At 38.7% G+C, this 19,807-nt stretch overlaps 1 long non-coding RNA gene across 1 annotated transcript in view; it reads left to right on the forward strand.

The window, feature by feature from the left end:
- The first annotated feature begins 1,480 nt into the window (after positions 1-1,480).
- The window catches only part of LOC131504425 (uncharacterized), a 61,396-nt gene continuing 43,069 nt past the window's right edge, over positions 1,481-19,807 (forward strand). The window contains exons 1-2 of the long non-coding RNA XR_009257989.1: positions 1,481-1,582; positions 7,259-7,309. This is a non-coding gene — a long non-coding RNA (uncharacterized LOC131504425). The remainder of the gene's footprint in view (positions 1,583-7,258; positions 7,310-19,807) is intronic.

Genomic DNA, 19,807 nt, shown 5'->3' on the forward strand with positions numbered 1-19,807 from the left:
GGCTTTGACCTGTTAAATAAGGTCCTAAACTGCAATGAGAAGATGATACTCGGCTCTGCACTTTAGCATTCTTTCCTTGAGCAAAACAATGAATAAAGACACACATACAAGGGCTTGAAAGTCCTCACTCTGGATAGGTGATTAACTCCTGTACCTGTTTTTCACACCTTCTCTTGGCATAAGGCCGAGCAGGTGACTAGTACATTCTCTATTTCTGCAGCATGCGATATTTCCAATTCACTGCAAAACAAAGTTCAAGCTGCTAAAAAAGCTAGTTTTTAATTACCTTGAATTACAAGTTGCAAGGAGGCAGCCTGACAGCTCTCATCAATGAGATCAGTAAGCTGTGAAGACAAGTGGCCAGATATGTCTTGTCATTAATATATACAGTGTGATCAGATGCCATCATAATTGTTATTATTACAGGATCATAAAGATTTAAAGTAACAGAAAAAGCAAGCATCTTTGTTTGAAAGGTCAGCCAAAGAAACAGACTGAGCTCATCAATAAAACAGTGGTGCAAAGAGAGATGAGTATTTAAAAGGAATTCTTATGAAAATCAAGTAAGCAGAAACTTTTAACAATAATGTGGGCAAATGAGGTCCTAGTAGATTACTTTGCATTGGACTAAATTTTGAAATAAACACTAGCAATGGTTTTCCAATACTTGTCAGTAGCACTGGCTAAGAATATAAATTGGCTTTCTCAGGTGACTGTGTGTATTTGACTAAATTTTCATGACTGAGGTTTTATAATTTTAAACCATGGAAACCATGTAATTATAAAGTTACTGAAGAAATAAGTTTTCTACATAAAGCAATAACAATGCATTTTCCTTTAAAAAAGTGCACGCGCGTGTGTGTGTGTGAGCGTGCACGTGTACTTTCTGCACGCTTTGCCCACAGATCATCACGAGGAGGGCTTTCAAGAGGATCTTTTTCTTGCTGTAGTGTCAGATCTTAAAATAAGATTTAAGGGCTGGAAAGTCTGATTGAGTGGGACTGAGACGTGATTTCTAGTAGGAGCGCTCACCAGAGCATGGAGAACAGAAAATTCTATTTCTATATGTTGGAGGTTAGATGTTTTTGGACATGTTTTAATCCAGCCTTTTCTTTTGAAATCAAATATATGCTGTAACTATCTTGAGATGTGTAGTTGCTTATTAGAGTTAATGGATTGTTCATCCTCTTTGTCCTTGAGATAATCCTAAGTATGTGCATAAAACTGAGATCATGTTGCCCATAAAAACCAATCAGCCTGGAGTTGGTCCACAACGTGCTGAACACTCACTAGAGCAGATGGAAAAGATAATGTTTAATAAAGAGTTAGAGGATTAGGTGGTACAAAACAAGCTAAGGGAAAGGGACACTTTTATTTCAGGCGAACCTCTGTGACACTTCTTGCACCCCAAGAAGATTAAAATGATCCCAGGGCCATGACATTCAGCTACTTCCCCCTCCCCCCCCCCCCCCCCCCATCGCTGACCCTGCATACATTGTCAGCTTTCCGCCCTGCCAGCATCAGCACCGGCATCTGTGAATAACTCAACAGATAGTTTTTCAGGTTTATCAAGATGTATGAAGTGAGTCATTCGCAAATTAATATACATATGAGGAAATGACAGAAATCTGCTAAATATGTTTGTATTTGAACAACTGATACATCTGAGCTTGATTTAGGAGGGGATGTGTATCAGCTTACAGAAATGACAGTTAAAAAGATAACTGTTACACTGTTTACTGATGAGGTTTCTATTTGTCTTAACGTTTAGACGTTAAATGAAACACGGATTGTGGATTACAGCCTAAGCGTTTTTGAGGCTGAGTTTAACATAACAACTTGTGGCCAATGGAGGTAGCACTAAATGTAGAACCAACTAGTCGGAAGTCCTCTGGTGAGGTAAGGTGGTGAGGCCTTTGACAGCTTAAGTACAACCTCATTTATTTTTTACCGTGTTTGCTGAAAAAATTAAATATAGGCTGGAGAGGTGGATTGAAGTACTGTTTCTGACTTGCTGGTCTGGGGTCTGGCGTTCATGCAGAAGGGCCAGAGGTTCCAAATGGCAGCCATGGGCCTCGGAAAGCACTTTGGTTTGTGACCCTGCTGAGGAACAGGATCATTTAGGTGGCTCATCACCGCTCCTGCTCTGTCCTTTGTTCCAGGCCTCAGGCTGTGCCCTTTGCTCTTCAGCTTAGTTTACAACAGACGTCAAGAAGCACTTCTCAATTTAGCTTCTCGTGGTCTCAGCTCTAACAGCCTGAAGGAAGTTGCCAAACAAATGTAACCTCTCCTGCTGGCCGAGCTCTCCCACCTGTGTTCGCAGCGAGCTGGCTGTTTGGCAGTGCACTTACACACCGTGGAAATGTGCTCTGGGATGTGTTAAGCGGAATTGGGGAATATTTCAAACCATTTCTTAAATAATAGAATTGAAATGTTGTGCTGCTGAAGTGGCCTGAGATGGAAACTTCTGAGTGAAAAGTTAGATCCTGATTTTTCTTGAAGACAAAATGGAGCCCTGGGGTGTGTGGTTTTCAGGCTTTCTCTATTTGTTAATTTCGGAAATGGACTTTTCACGGTTTTTCTTCCCTTTTGTGTTAAGCCTTTGGTTTTGCTTCTACATGCAACTCTGGCTAGAAAATTTGGGATTGTTTTTTTTGTTTGTTTGTTTTACCTTGATTCTAATTAATAGGCCCAGAGGTAAAGCAGCAATGGATAGAGCCATTAAGAACCATAAATAAATATATTAGCTTTTAAGTATAATCAGTGTCCCTGATGTGGTATCCAACATAAAAGAGCAGGGTACCAGGCAAAGGGTCCTGTATTGCCAGAGATTCACAAACCCTGGATCTCAATTAAGCGGCCTGGAAAGAGAAAGATCCAGCCTGCCTGTCTCCCTCCCTCTTTCCTTCCCTCTTTCCCTCCCTCCTTTCCTTCCTTCCTTCCTTCCTTCCTTCCTTCCTTCCTTCCTTCCTTCCTTCCTTCCTCCTCTCTTTCTCTCTTTCTTTCTTTTCTTCTTGTATCTTAAGTAGATTTTTTTCTTTGAGAGAAGAGAGAGAGAGAGAGAGAGAGAGAGAGAGAGAGAGAGAGAGAGAGAGAGAAAGAGAATCTTAAGCAAGCTCCATGCCAAGTGCAGAGCCACCATGGGGCTTGATCTCACAAATGTGAGATCATGACCTGAGCAGAAATTAAGAGTCAGACACTTAACCTACTGAGCCACCCAGGTGCCCTGGATTTGTTTTTTTTTAAAGCAAAGACATATAACTTTTAGAGGAGTACAAGTACACAAATATCCTGAAGGGGTAATTTTGGTCTGCTATCCAAATCTTACTTTAAGGTCTCAGACAGTATGTCTTAATTATGAAGGCAAATATCTCACAAAAAGACACCATAGCTTGTGATCTTTGAATAGACACACACAAAGAAGGCCAAGCTTTAGGATTCTCAGGCTCAGATAAAATATGATAACTAATCTTACAATAATAAGTATTTTTGCTGTTATAGAACAATGTTTATGAAATAGAGGACGTTCATGAGCATCTTCATGGTGTCTGCCATGACTGAGTACCAGCAGTGCTATCATTAGTATTTTTCTTGAGGGTGATTCAGCATGAGGTGTTCAGGTATTAGGGCTTAGAGGGTAGCCCCTAATGAGGACATGGGTGTACCTTTCATTCCGGTCTGGGGTTAACTCCACTTGCTTCATTTTATTCTAGGTAGGAATAGGGAAGTGACTGTCTTGGGGGACATGAGTCTGCATCTGGGAATTGTTACATAAACTGTTACATCTGAAGCAATGACTCTCCTCTGCAAGCACGCTGAGAGAAATTCCTTTATGCACTTGACTAGTTATGGAATAGCTGTTCTAATTCAGACTCCCATGTCAGAGCCAAGGACTCCAGGAAAACTTTCTGTCATGGAGCTTGAAGACTGACTGTACATCTATACATACCAATACCAGATGCCACACAGTTAGTGGAGTCCTCATTATAAATTGAGATAATTTTTAAGTTGTCATCTTCCCTCTTGGTTTTTCTGTTTGAACCAAATGCTATTGCCCAGTTTAATTTCCCAGCCCTTAGCGTGACAGGCTTTGCAAACAGGCACTGGATTTTAGAACTATAGCCTTGTAATTCTTCCACGAGCACCTCTAAAATGGAAAGTAATTTTTTTCCCATATAGTTCGGCTTCCAACCGCTCCGTGTAGGAGTTTCCTTAGAACATCCTGACCATCCTGGGTAGCCCCTTATTGGACACTTTCGGTGATGGGGCACTTACCAGTTCTTAGGCGAGTCCCCTCTGTTTCAGCAGCTCTCATTTGTGTAAAGTTTTTCTGTAGAAAACTCAGATCCGCGTCCTGTCCTCTCACCCTTTTGCCTCAGTTCTGCTCTCTAGAGCTACAAATATAGATCTCTTCCCTCTGAAATTAGAATTGCAAAATATTAAAGAGAGTTTTCTTGTTCTCCCTTTATCTTCTTTCCAAGCAAAACTTATATCACTCATTTTTCAAAAAATGTTTATGGTGTAGATACAAACACTGGGTTAGATGGAGTAGGTGACTTGGACAACTGTTTCTCATTGACTTTGCTTACAGAGCTGGTAAGACACTGGCCAACTTCTAGATGGACGTTCTCATCCTTTGTTTCTAGAGTAAGAGCTCCTTAAGGATAGTGACCATGGCTTCTAATGAATATCCCCAGAACCTGCTATTAGACTCACAAATGGATGTCCAATAAACACTTTCTAACTCTCTTCCCTTCCTCTAAAATCAAGGCCCCTATACCTGATCACAGTGTTATTCTCTGGTTTGACTAGTGCTAACCATGGTAGAGGCATGATACTGCTTGAACTGATCCTGACATTGTGTGGGGGCTCATAAGACCTCAGTCCACATAGACCGCTATAAGATTTGGTCTCACATGTCATCTCATTTAAATGGCCTAACAGTCCCGAGAGGTAGATACTGTTATACCCAATTTTTACAAAACTTGCCTTTCATTCTGTTTAGTGTTTTTCAGCTATGCATGAGAAAAGTTAATCAAAAAATAAAATGAAAAACTGTGATGGCTAATCGAAGTTCCATAGATTTCTCTGCTGTTGCCTAGCCCATCCATGGGGATGAGAAAATAGATGGAAATAAGCAAGTTAAATTGATTTAAATCACTGGTGTTCTCTAATTCCATATTCAGGACTTTTTCTTCAAAAAAAATTTTTTTAATGTTTATTTATTTTTTGGGGGGGCAAGGGGCAGAGAGAGAGAGAGAGAGAGAGAGAATCCGAAGCAGGCTCTAGGCTCTGACCTGTCAGCACAGAGCTCAACTCGGGGCTTGAACTCAGGAATGAAGAGATCATGACCTGAGCCAAAGTCAGATGCTTAACCAACTAAGCCACACAGGTGCCCCTAGGACTTTTTCTAATACAGATCCTAGCTCCTAGTTCTCCATCATTTTCTAAATTTGCACCCAAGTTTTTGATCCCAGTGTAGGACTATACCTTCCTGAATTATCCTTACTAAAGATATCTTGTTAGTTCTGGCCTATACTTCTTGAGTCCTTCTGGAATCTTAACATACTTATTTTACCATCTTCACTAATCCTTTCAGTTTGTATACTTGTTACTAATATGCTGGGCTTATTCTTTTATATAACTTATTGATGAAAATACTCTTGGTCCCAAGGCAAAGAGAAACCTTGCTGCAGGATGACATTGAACCATCAATACTGTTTTGGGTACACTCCTTCAACTATTCTATCACATCATCCACAGTTTTCTGTTTTGGCCATAAAGATAACATGGAAGATTTTGTCGAATGAAAGTGTATTTTATTTTAAATCAGATATTTTTCTATATGAGGAGTTCTGCACTTTTCCACATAATAAGGATACTACACTTAGTTTTTTATTTGCTATCCCAGAGGGTATGATTTGGTCCACATCCCAATTTTATCTCCAAGTGAATAGTGTTTTTGAAAGAGCTATAGTCACTTATGTAAGCTTCATCATGTATTTGTCTCTCATGATATTTTTCCTTTCCTTTCTGCCTCCACATACCTTTATGTACTATATGTTATAAAGTACGGGGGCAAAGTTGTATTTAAGAGAAAAATGAAAGCCTTGATGCAAACAAATACATTTTCCCAAAAGAAACACTTATTTCAGTGTATACATGCAAAACTTTAAAACCTGATTAAAAAATGTATGAAGGAACTCTATCATGTGGAGGATGTTACTTAGGAGCTGAATTACAGGATTTGCTTGTGTCTCTTTTTCTCTTGCCCTGGGCAATCTAGTCTAATTACAAAACTTGCCTTTCATTCTGTTTAGTGTTTTTCAGCTATGCATGAGAAAAGTTAATCAAAAAATAAAATGAAAAACTGTGATGGCTAATCGAAGTTCCATAGATTTCTCTGCTGTTGCCTAGCCCATCCATGGGGATGAACTCCAAAACGTTACCTTTAAAACATCATCAGATGTACTGTGCCTACTGGCCTCTGCTTCTTTTAAAAAAGAGAAAATTTTCCTTTAATTTCAGAAGTTTCCAAAATTAGAAATGGAAAGAAAATCATGGCTTTTCCTATCTTCATTTATCCCTTACCCACAATTACTGGGAGGTTTTATGATCATAGAAGACACTAGACCAATAATCTCAGAGATGGGTAATCTCTTTAGAGAAGATAGAAAAAGGCGGTTTATCAGCCCCATCCTGTCCTCCTGTATGCTCTTGTAGGGGAGGAAAACACCATAAAACCTTGGTTGGCAAGCATAATTTGTTCTGGAAACATGCTTGTAAATCCAAAGCACTTGTATATCAAAGTGAATTTTAAGAGCCATTGGCTCAGTTGTGATCATGTGACATTTGGCATCAGGTACTCCTCGTATTGCAAGACATCGCTCCTTTATCAAGTTAAAATTTATTAGAAATGTTTGCTCATCAGGGCACCTGGGTGACTCAGTTGGTTGAGCGTCCTACTTCGGCTCAGATCATGATCGTACAGTTGACGAGTTCGAGCCCTGCGCGGGGTTCTGTGTTGAGAGCTCAGAGCCTGGAGCCTGCTTCAGATTCTGTGTCTCCCTCTCTCTCTGCCTCTCCCCTGCTGATGCTGTGTCTCTCTCTGTCTCTCTCTGTCTCAAAAACAAAAGTAAACATTAAAAAAAATTAAAAAAAAAAAAGAAATGTTTGCTTATCTTGCAGAACACTCACAGAACAAGTTACTTGCAATCCAAGGTTTTACTGTAACTCTCTTTCCCTCTACCCATCTTAGGTGCATTGGTTGGTGCCTTGCAAATTAGACTGACAGAAGACAGATTAACAGGTAAAAAACAAATGGGTTTATTACCAAGTGCGTCTTATGTACACATGGGAGTAATCAGTAATGAATAACTCAGAGGGGTGGTTAGAACTTGGGCATTTAGCACTTAACAAAAGAACAATATGCTATACATTTTTAGTGAAGGGACAAGACTAAGGAAAAAGACTTTGAATTTCTAGGGTGGCAAATTGTGGTAAGGTTAATCTATGGGGAAACTAATGGCAGATAAATTCTAGTTAATGGAGTTTATTATCTAGATTCCTCTGGTGCCCCCTCGGGGCTGAAAAGTGTCCAGAATTATCATCAGTAATGTCTGTCCTTCCTGGTAGAGGGAAGAGTGGACCCCTTTACAAATCTGTATCCTGCTTTTAGGACAATGGTGGGGGGGGCAGCAGAGAAGTGTTTCTTCTTAGTTGCCTTCAGTTCAAAGTAATCCTGTGCTAAAGAGGCACTTTGCAGGGTGGCATATTTTGCTCCCCATTACTTTGAAAGGACATTGGATTAAAAGGATTGCTGATTCTTGGCCTATTTTCTTTCTGGCTTCCTTGTCTCGAACATAGATCCAAATGTCAACCACTAGAACCAATCCTGGCTGTGGTTTTGTGTGGGGTTTTTTCTCAAGGGCTGAGATGTCATTTTTGGAACATTTTAAATCCCCTCTGTGATAGCACTACTGCAACCAAACACAATGTGATACAGTTAGTGCCTTTAATTAATATCGTTAACTAACCCTGATAAAATCACAGAACTGTTTCTTTGTTCTTTGGGAGATGAAAGAAAAGGTATGGAGATGGTTGAGTCTTTTTGAGAGCTCTGATTTTTTCTTAAAGGGTTGCTGGCAGCGGTAATGGGTTAATGGTGAACAAAAATAGCATGTTATCAATGCAAGCTTGTGGCATTTTTGTCAGACAATAGGGGATTTCTGGATGGTGTATGTCCATTGCTCCTGTGGCCTAAACAACCCTGAGTTTCTCAGTCGTTTGAAGTGAGTGGTGTTGAGAAGCAACATATGCTTCTTCTCTTCCATGCAGAGCAATGGAATTTGGAAATATGTGCTAAATAGAAAACAGAGTTTGTCATGACAGTTTATCTCCAGGAAAGGACAACTTCCTGGGAGAGTAATAATGGTTGCTAAAACCTCACTGAGAAAAATAATTCAATTGCCCAAATTTGGGCTGAGCTCATGCTGCAGCTGGCTTAGGAGAGTGGCAAGGTACCATTGATCTGCTTTGGAATGAGGTGTGCTTGGGAATCATGTGGATGGAACCTCCCTTTAACTGATACTGACTATGATAAAAGAGGCCTGGGGACTTTCAGAGTAACATATACCATTCACATAACCCAGCATCGTGTAAGTCTTATGAAGTTGTTGTTGTCGTTTTTAATGCTTTTTAAACTTTCTTTCAACCTAAACAAGCATAACAACCTAAATAAAATGAAAAATATATTAGAATCTATTGAAGAAATCTGTGAATGCTTTATCAATAACAGTAATGTGACCAAAGTCCTATGCACTTGTTTGTTTTTGTTTTTTTTGTAAATATTGAAGACCAGGCACATAAAGGCATTAAACGTGTAACTTCCTATTTTAAATCCTGGCTGAGACAAATTGGGCATTCCAAATGTTAGCCAGCAGCTGACTCAACAACTGGGAAGCCAATTGACCAAAAGTTCTGCCTTTGACTGTTTCAGGGTCATATATAGGACAGACAAAAGAATTAGAAATGTTTTAGAAAACCACCAACAATATGGAGTGAGAGGTAGAGTCTGGAGCTGCTTTGCACACCAAAAAGAGATATTTTTTAATATAACTGACATACAACATTATATTAGTCTCAGGTGTACAATATAATTATCCAGTATTTGTATATATTGCAAGATGATCACCACAATAAGTCTAGTTAACATCTGTAACCTTACATAGTTACAGAATTTTTTCTTGTGATGAGAACTTTTAAGATTTACTTTCTTAGTAGCCTTCAAATATGCGAAACAGTATTATTAATCTGGAGTCACCATGCTATATGAGATTTATTTATTTTACTACCAGAAGTCTGTGCCTTTTGACTCCCTTCACCAATTTTGGCCACCCTCCACACCACACTCCTGCCTCTTACAACCACCAGAGAAAACCAACCATGTTTTCTCTGTATCTACAAGATTGGTTTTTTGTTTTCTTTTGCTATTGTTGTTCTTTTAGATCCTACATATGAGTGAGATTCTATGGTATTTGTCTTTCTTTGACTTATTTTGCTTAGCTTAATGACTTCAAGGTCCATCTGTGTTGCAATGGGAAGATTTCGTTATTTTGTATGGCTGAATAATATTCTACTATGGATAGTTGACCATTGAACAATGTGGGGGTTATGGACACTGCCCCCCCCGATGCAGTTAAAAATTCATGTATAACTTTTAATTTCTTAAAAATTTAACCACTAATAGCCTACTGTTGACTGGAAGCCTTACTGATAACATAAATAGTCAATTAACACATATTTTGTATGTTAAATTATTACACTCTGTATTCTTACACTAAAGTGAGTTACAGAAAAGAAAATGTTATGAAGAAAATCATAAGGAAGAGAAAATACATTTACAGTTCTGTACTGTATTTATTGAAAAAAATCTGCATATAAGTGGGCCTGATCAGTTCAAACCTGTGTTGTTTAAGGGTCAACTACATATATATATATATATATATATATATATATATATATATATATATATATATACCACAGTTTCTTTACTTATCCATTGATGGACACCTAGGTTGTTTCTATGTCTTGGTTATTGTAAATAATGCTTCAGTGCACATTAAGGTGCATGTATCTTTCTGAGTTAGTGATTTTGGTTTCTTTGGATAAATACCCAGAAGTGGAATTGCTGGATCATATGGTAGTTCTATTTTTAATTTTTTGAGGAACTTCCATACTGTTTTAAAGAGGCATATTTTATAATTAAGATTCAGTGAGTTGTCCAGGACTCCATCGAGGTCACTTGCTTTATTACTGTGAAAGTTTGGCCACATGAATATAAGATAATGCTAAATTACAAAATCAGCAATGCAGTGTTATGAAAAGATCACTGACTCAGGAATCAGGAGATGTGAGTCTTAGTCCTGTTTAATAATCATTAATCATAATCTTCATTTGTGTGCATTACTGTATCACTATATGTCAGGCATCTTGGAATATATTTTCTCTGGCCTGTGCAATCATGCAACCAGGAAGATATTATTATCCGATGTCCAAGCTGAAGAATCAGTTTTGGAGAGTTTAAGTGACTTTCCCAAGGTCACTAAGCTAATAAGTAGCAGAGTTAAGTTTCAAACTTGAGACTGTCTCCCGAGGCTCTGTCTCTGCTGAATGCTCCATACTGTTTTCTGCAGATTTGTCCTTCCTTCTGCCATTCCTGCTTGGAATATCCTTCTTGCTCATCTCAGCGTGTATGACTTTTGGTCATTCTTCACGCCTGACTTCATCTGCATTTTTAGGAAGGTTTCTAGGAACGCTCCCATCCACTGGTTCCTCCCCATTTTAACCTCACAGCTCTTCCTACTGCTGCTCTGGACATCTGCTTTTATCTCTGGTACATTCTCTGTAGCTTTGGCACTTCCCATTTATTTATTTATTTATTTATTTTTTTTTTAGTTTATTTTTTGGGGACAGAGAGAGACAGAGCATGAACGGGGGAGGCGCAGAGAGAGAGGGAGACACAGAATCGGAAACAGGCTCCAGGCTCCGAGCCATCAGCCCAGAGCCCGACGCGGGGCTCAAACTCACGGACCGCGAGATCGTGACCTGGCTGAAGTCGGACGCTTAACCGACTGCGCCACCCAGGCGCCCCGGCACTTCCCATTTATTGTGAATGGTGTTTTCAGTGCGACACCTGTCCTCACTCTCCTCTCTCTCATTTATACATTTGGAAGACATTAGGGGGAAAACCATTAAAATATAGAAAAATGCCATATATCCTACCACCCCAGATTAACAAAATTTACCATTTAAAATTCCTGGCTTCAAATATTTTTCTTTAAATAAAGAAATAGCACCTTACCAATCAAGTTGAATTTCACATTACACATTTTCCAATCCCATTCATCTTCTTTCTCTCCAGAAGTAACCACTAATCTGATTTTGGTACCTAACCTCTCAATCTGTGGTTTTAATTTTTGTTACATATTGTATATTTGTAAGCAATACATAATGTCATATTATAATCTTTTTTGTTGTTGTAGAGAACATAGTGCAATTATTGCATACATCTTTTGAAAATTTGCTTTTTTCACTCAATATATTTTAAAAAGTAGCCATATTGATGCATTTAAATCTAATTTATTCATTTAAATTGTAGTATTCAATTTCATGGGAATAAATGTCTCCTTTATGTAATTCTCTTTTTATGGACATTGAGGTTCTTACAGGAAGCTATTTCAATGTATTTGTTTCTCCTTTACTATTAGACGCTGAATTCTCTGATTGAGGGACTGTGGATTATGCTTCTTTGGGCTTAGCACTGTAATTGCAACTCAATAAATGTATGCTGAATGAGTTGATGAAAATATCTGGGCAAGTGATGGTCTTCAACTTTGAGAAGGTTAACATGATTGAAAGCAGACAGAGGGTGACTTCAAAGAAGTTGAAATTGCATTTTTCTTGTATTTATGGAGATGAAAATATAGGGTAATAAAAAGCTACTCGAAATAATACTGAATTCTGGATGGGTAAGTTAGTAAATTTTTATGATCCTAATGAAATTTGTAAAAGATTAGTAACAGAAAATATGTAAAACAATTGATTAAGCTACAAGCAAAAATGCTTAGAAATGTGCCTACGTGTATTTGTCAAGTCAGTGCTGCTTTATGGCTGGACAGCAAAAGTTCTGTATCTGCTTCTAACTAGCATGTCTCCATAATTCACCTTGGAGAAATCTAATTACCCTGGAATATTTGACCTTCAATGTGTCAACATAAACATTTTCTCAACCTGGCTTCATGGAGATATGGCAGCTGTGCTTAACAGAGATAACATTTTTCTTTAGAAATGTTAAAGGCCACGGTCTGTTTCTTCAGTTTTGTATCTTCCCTTCTGACCCACTTGCACTTTTGTTACTTTCTGATTGTTGTCTAGATGGATCACATCCAATAATGGGGAGAGAAGTGTGAGGTCAGGGGGTGGAGGTTATTGCAAGGAAGAAATGAGTCTATACTTGTGAAACCTCAGAATAATGTCTGTCACAGGGTTAGGTCTCAATAACTGTTAATTACTGCTCTTCTTTTTTATACTTTTTATAGCAGAAATATAAGGTAGCTATCTTATAGGCATTATTCTATGTCTGCCAGGATGAGTACAGAACTCTCCATGTCTCTTCAGCCCAAGATTACAGTTTTTTTCTGTGAGTTCTGGTGGATGAAGGGCAAGGGTCTCCACAGTGAGGAGACATGAACTCCAAAGACTCTCTATCCATCACAGATATCAAATGATCAAGAAGGGACAGCAGGATTGGGCATTGATTGTATAATTAAAATGAAGTTGTATTAAGCTTATTATTTCACATGTAGCTTCGTGTGATGTTGGCTATTATTTGATAGCTATAAAACCAGTCTTCCCTATTCACCCATCACTCAGTGATCTATTGATTCATCATTTGTTAACGAATATAAAACACTTAAGAGGTACCGAAGATACTTGAGATACATCGATGAACAAATAGGAAAGGATTCCTGCCATCCATGGCTTACGTTCTGGCATGGGAGGGCAGAAAATGAGCAAAAATTGTAATAAGTAAATTATATAGAACATGAGAAGGTGATAAATGCTATGGAAAAGGGAAAGGTAGATTCAGATAAGAAAGATGAGGAGTGCCTGATCAAGGTAGGATGGTCAAGGTTCATTGCAAAGGCATGAAGTGAGCAAAGACTTGCAGGAGGTGAGGAAATTTGCTGTGCAGATGTGTGTGAGGCAGAAGAGCTGACACCAAGGCTATTCCTGTTGTGTTTGAGGCAAGAAGGGCTATGTGAGTGCAGTAAAGTGAGCAAGGGAGGCAGTAGTAGGAGGTGAGATCAGAGGGGTTATGGAAGGCCTCTATGATGTAGCACCAGTAGGCCATTGTGAAAACGTTGGTGATCCAATGGAGTGCTTGAAATAGTGTTTCAAAGACCACTCTGACTTCTGTGTTGAGAGAAGGTTCTGAGGGGCAAGTATAGAAGCTGGAAAGCCTGTTAAGAAGCTATTGCAGCTCTAGGAGAGAGAGGTAAGAAGTAATTCCATTCTGATACATTTTTAAAACTAGAGTCAATATCCTAATGGATTAGATGTAGGGTATGAAAGAAATAAAGGGACTAAAATGCCCCCAAAGACTTTTTTTTGACAGAGCATCTGGAAAGATGGAGCTTCCATCAACTGGACTGTCTGGATTAGGTTTGGGCAAGAACATCAGGAATTCTCTTTTTAGAAGCCTGTTAGCCGTCTGGATATATCAATCTGGAGTTCAGGAAAGAGGTCTTGGGTAAAGATATAAATTTGTGGGGTTTTTTGGCATATATATAGAATTTAAAATCAAGGGATTGGATAAGATCACCAAGGGAGTGAGTGCACACAAAATATAAGACCAATAAGTCAGTGCTGAGAGCACTCCAACATTAGGGGCTTGACGTACAGAAGAGAAACCAGCAAAGAAAAATGAGGAGTAACCAGTGAGTTAGGGAGAGAGGTGGGTGAGTCATAGAGGCCCAAATAATAAAGTGTATTAAGGAGGGAATGATAAAATATGTCAAATGCTGATGAGGAGTAAAGTAAGATGAGAAGTAACATTGACTAGTGGACCAAACTCTGTGGAAGTCATTTGGTAACTTTCATGAGGGCAGTCGTTGGACGTGTGGAGGTGAAGGCCTGCTTGGAGAGGGTAAAGGGAGAATGGCAGGAGATGACTTGCAGGCAGCAAATAGCCTATAGTCAAGACTAGTCTAAATGGAACCTGAGCACTTTGGACTCAAGTACTCCTCCGCTTGCTCATTAATGCCCAATGTATGAAAGTCAGAATTTCCTTACTTTCCTTTAGGAGGGCCCCTGTATTCAACCACTGAAAATGTAAGTATCTTGAAACTGGTATCTCAGAGCTACTAACATCGTGGTGTGGATTTATCTGTTTGCACTGAATTCCTGAGGTTACAATGATATTGTAGAATTTCAGAGCTGTAAGTGATTTTAGATATGACATAGCCCTATTAACAGAGGTGTATATAGGGAAAGTGAGTCTCTCAAGACCACATACTTGATGGATGACAGAGTTGACACAAGGGATCCAGGATTTCTATTCTAGTGCCTTTACAACTGCATAATATTTTATCTTGAATTCGATCCAACATGTATATGGGACAAGTGAAGACACGAGGAGATATTACATAAATGTCTGTTCTATGAAGGAAGGAATGAATGAACTAATAGAAGGGCAAAGACAAGACAAAATTTGAAATGTATGGGAAAACCAGTTGAGGACCCATAAAGCTGATGGTAGGGGATTTGCTCTGAGATACAGGAGCAAAAAGCCAGGGTGAGAAAAATGTAACAGCTGAGGGAACAGTAAGTGAGGACTGATCACTGCAACACGAGAGCTTTCTACCTTGAAAGCAGCAGAGATGTTTCAAATTATTTTAAAAGAACGAGCAAAGTGTTAATGAGGGTTAATGGAAAGGAGTGAACATAGAGAAGCTCTTTGCTAACAAGAATTGGGATGATGGCATTTTTCAAAATCCTTGCTGACAACATAAGAAAACTACTGACTTGGCAGCAGCAAGTTTACAACTCCCTGAAAATAACCAGATACAAGAGGTTTCAACTTGCTGGAACTCTTTATTATATGCTTGAATGACTCCTGGAACAAAGGAAAGCTGTGCATGATTGTTTAGGAAAGTGTAAGATAAACAAAGCGTATGTTTTCTAACTTCTACTGACTGTAATCTGATAGTCGTGTTAAATTGGTCTCTGCTCATTTTAAGGTTATGTGATGAAGATGACTTTAGTGGTTCTTATGTTCAGTATATAAATAAATGATGTTAAGACTCCACTTTAACTCATGCCCCTCAATTTTTCATACGTATTTGCTGCTTTTCTTTCAGAAAGGAAAATGTACATTACTTGTTCTCTTGGAAGCATTCCATCCTTTTTTATGCTTTTCCTTTCTCTGTTGAAAGATCCCCCTCACACTGCATAAATAGAAATGTCCCCGAGATTCATTTGATTTCATGGATGGCGGAGTACTCATTTCAAATATCTTTGGGAGAACCAGATAAAATAGCTACACTATACTGCATTACCTGATTTAGTGCTGGGGACTGTTAGAGGACTAGATGGCTGTGGAAAATTGTAATGGGAAACTCAAGTTAGTTTTCACTTTTAAGTTCAGCGCTTTGAATCCAGTGGAGTTGAGGGTAGTCAAAAGTCATTACTATCTGATTTGACTGTTCACTGTTCTAAGTGAAATAAGAGTGGTGCCTCTGTTTTGCTGGTAGTGAGGAAAATGCTCCTAACGCCTTGGTGCTAAATGGCAGTTCTTGAGTAGTGTCAGCAGAGAACTGCCTGGGTAAGGTGACTTGTCCTTTCTTTCACAAAGCCAGCATTACTTTGTCAGGGTGAAGGCACAGTGGGGAAGCAGTTGGGGAAGTCTCACACTTCTGCTTATCAGGCTGTATCTAGTCTTTGGAGGAAAAGAAGCCATCTATTTCCAAAGCTGCCAATCTGGTACCCCCAGCCACCACTAAAAGCCACTTCAATTTATTTCTTCAGTTCTTTACACTTTGTAGAGGGTTTATTGTAAAGAGGTATTAACCAGTAAGATGCCTTGAAGATAAATTATATCCAACTTTGGAAAGAGATAGCAACTTTTGTAAAGGTGCCCGTGGTAGTTTCAGGAGGAGAAAAAAGCAGTGCTTGACACTGCTGGAGGCATCATTATCTCTATCTCAACCATCCATCCGCTCCATTTCTATTAGCATGCGATTTTCATCTCTTATTCTCCCTTCTTCGAGCTAGCTCCCTTCCCTTCGTATTTAGCTTTGTTTTTGGCTTATTTATTTATTTATTTATTTAGTTGTTGTTGTTGTTGTTGTTGTTCCTGTTCCTCTGATTTTTGCTACCTACAAGGAAGAAGTAGGCATGCACATAATAACATTGGACCTTTCCCTCTGTGTTGGATCAGAACCAGAGCTGTCCCAGAGGAGGGACATAACCCTTGATCTTACTAGCTAAGGTTAGTTGATTTCCCTTGGCTTCAAGCTGTTTACATAGAGTTTCAGGGGGAAACTGAGGAGGGGTAGTTTCCCTTGGTGGCTAACCCTAAGCTTGAGGTGGAGAGGAAAATGACTTTTCGTCCCTCTTTCTTTGCAAACAGAAAATCATCCATGTGAAGTCTTATCATATGAATTTAAATGAGCTCTGAATGGTATTTCAGGCACTGACAGTATTCTGAGGTCTGACAGCCATGTCTCCAGCCTGGAGAATTACTCACGTAGGAAATTCAAGGTTGGGAATCCCTGGGAATGTATGACCAGTTTTTAAGAACTATGGACAATGTAGTTGATAATCAGTTTCTTTTTTTTTGCCAAGTGGAACAATGTAAAATTAGAAAAAAAATTCCTGTGTGCCCTGGCAAACAGTTTTGAGGCTGCTGCTTTAAAAATGGTGGATAAATTAAAAGATGAGAGAAATACATCCAAGTGACTTTAACAGTTGAATGCTGAGCAGTAATTATACATCAAGCCTGAAATCACCAATCTGAAACATAGGCTTGTTTCTTCTTTTTATGTATAGTCTGATGTTTGTTTAAAATTCTAAAGCATTTTGCAAATTATTGGGAAATGACTACATGTGAAAAAGCAGAGGAAAACCTAAAATGGGACTCTTTTAGGTGTTTTTCTTTTAGATTTTCTTTAGGTTCTTAGGGAACTTCTGAAATATTTTATTTCTATTATTATTTCTTCCTATGTCACTAGATTTGCTTACTAAGCTTAGAGAATGTCCAAGGGCTACATGACACGGTCATGACACTGAGGTCCTTTTACTGCTGTATCTCTTAGGACTCCAAAATACTCTCTGGTAGACATTAATTTCTTTAATGCCCCTTGAGCAAATCTCAACCCTATGATGTTATCCCATTTTCATAGAACCTTTTCCTACCTTTGCTTCATGGATTGACATCTTCTGATCCTTCAGTCTTCCATTAAACACTTGCTTTCTTCAGAGAATATTTAGTGAATGAGTGAAGAAACTGGGTACCATTTTGTAAATAAATCTCAGTCCAGAATTATGAATGACTAGGTGCCAGAACACCTCCTCCTCTCCTAAATTTCTCCTACTTTTCCCCTTCAATTTGGCTCTTTTTTTCTTTTCTCCTTTCCTTTTTTCAATTCCTGGTATTAGCTTTTACTCTATTATCGCAACTGGAGTAAGAATACAAAGCACAGGGGAATAATAGTATTCAACATCTTTTGTTCATTAATGCAATGTTTTCTGCTTTATATTTGAAAAGCTTCAGTGAATAAATGTAAAGTCTATCTAAAAGACAATCAAGAAATCAAAGACCATTTAAGTGAGGCTGCCAAGATTTAGGGATGAAAAAAAACCCCTCAGTTTTCATTGATGCTGAGGTGAGGAAGAGGGATAGGAATATTTCTGAAAAGTCACTTGGCTTGGTGGAAAGAACATGAGCTTTAGAAGGTACTGGCAGAAGGTGAATCACATCTGAGTATCTTTAATATTCAAGGCACTGTATTAGGTAGTGCCTCCATCTAATATCAACCCTCTGATGGAGGGGCAATTAATTCTACTTTACAGAAGCAAAATTGAGTCTCAGAGACTCAGTACTTTGCCTAGGGTCACATAGCTAATAAAGAGCAGGACTGAGATTTAAACATAAGTGTGATCCTGAAACCCATGCTCATTGTACTCTGTCCTAGTCATAACTATATCAAAATATCTGTGGGAGTTAGGTAGGCACAGGTTTGACTCCAATCTTCAAACTTACTAACTTATACCTGTTTAACTGGATAGATTTCTCTGTATATTGACACTGAATGAAGAATAGTTTTAATATTATGTGTATCTTACCAGAGGTAACTCCAAAAATATTCTGCTAGCATATGCCAGAATTAGAAAGTTGAAGAAAATTAGACATTAGAATAATTCCCAATAGTCTCAGCAACAACTTAAAGACAAAACATGTCTTATAAAGTTCTACCTTTTATGGTGACTCTGTCTAGAGTTGGGTCTTGGTTGCAGAAAAAGCCTCTAGTTTTTGCCACGTAGAGTTGTAATGTGTTATGTGAGTGATATGTAGGCATACCAGTAACCTCTCTTAGAGAATCTTTTTCTCATGAATGGCTGTGGACTCACAATGAGGCCATCGTTGATGAGTATATATAGGAACCGCACTTTACTAAGGTTATGGAATGGTGGTATAAGTCAAACATGATACAAACTGTGGAGAAATTGAACTGAGGTTACAACACTACATTGGGAGCACTACATGATCTCTGCCTGGGCTTGGCTAACATTTGCTCACTTCCTGATTTCATATTTAATCAGAGAAATCCTTGAGGGGAACGGTCCTAGCCAGGGGCCCCATTTGGTGGAACTCTACTCTGTGAAGTCTAAGAAAGTCTTCAAAAATATTACCATTTCTGCAGTTCTGGATACTTCAATTATCTGGTTGAAATCTTCACTCAGTCAGAATGTGGGCTGTTTGGGGCTCCTTTTTTTTTTGTTTGTTTGGGATTTTAATCAGTTTGTGCAAAAACATATGGGCCATCATGGCTTAGTTCTGAGATGTCTTAGAGGGAGTGGTGAGGAATATATTCTTTGCTATTTTCATGTTGGTCTTCAGTTTCATTGTCTGCAAATTGAGGGATTTAGACTACATAAATGGTTCTTAACTTTTGGTGGCCAACTCCTCCTTTTAGAAGCTGATGGAATCTATGGATACTCTTCTCAAAAAAAAGTATACATAGCTGCAATTTTGAGAGGTTGACACACTACCTGAAGGACTTCCAGAAACCCAAGAACCCCTGGTTGGAAAATCTATGGACTAAATGATCTTTTGGGTTCCTTCTAGTTCAAACATTGTATTATTCATATCTTCTATGATGATTTGGATGATTGATGTGATGGTAGTAAAAATGGGATATGAACTCTTTATGTAGGTCTCACTTTTATAGCTTTAAATGGCAAAATGTCATCTGATTATTTCATTTTTTTCCCCCAACAGTCTTCCTAAACCATGTCTGCTCTTCAGAATCACCTGGGGAGCTTTTAAAAATTCCACTGCCTGGCCACACCCCAAATCACTTAAATCAGAGTCTCTGGGGTGGATTCCAGACATCAGTTTATTAAAGCGTCTCAGTTGGTTTCATTGTACATCCAGGTTGAGAGTCAGTGCTCTGGCAGGATTAAAACATTTTCAGAAGTTCCCTATCACAGGAATATGAACCACCAGCTGAAGATGAAAGGG

The sequence above is a fragment of the Neofelis nebulosa genome, chromosome 2 (genome assembly GCF_028018385.1).
Source record: "Neofelis nebulosa isolate mNeoNeb1 chromosome 2, mNeoNeb1.pri, whole genome shotgun sequence".
Classification (NCBI taxonomy): domain Eukaryota; kingdom Metazoa; phylum Chordata; class Mammalia; order Carnivora; family Felidae; genus Neofelis; species Neofelis nebulosa.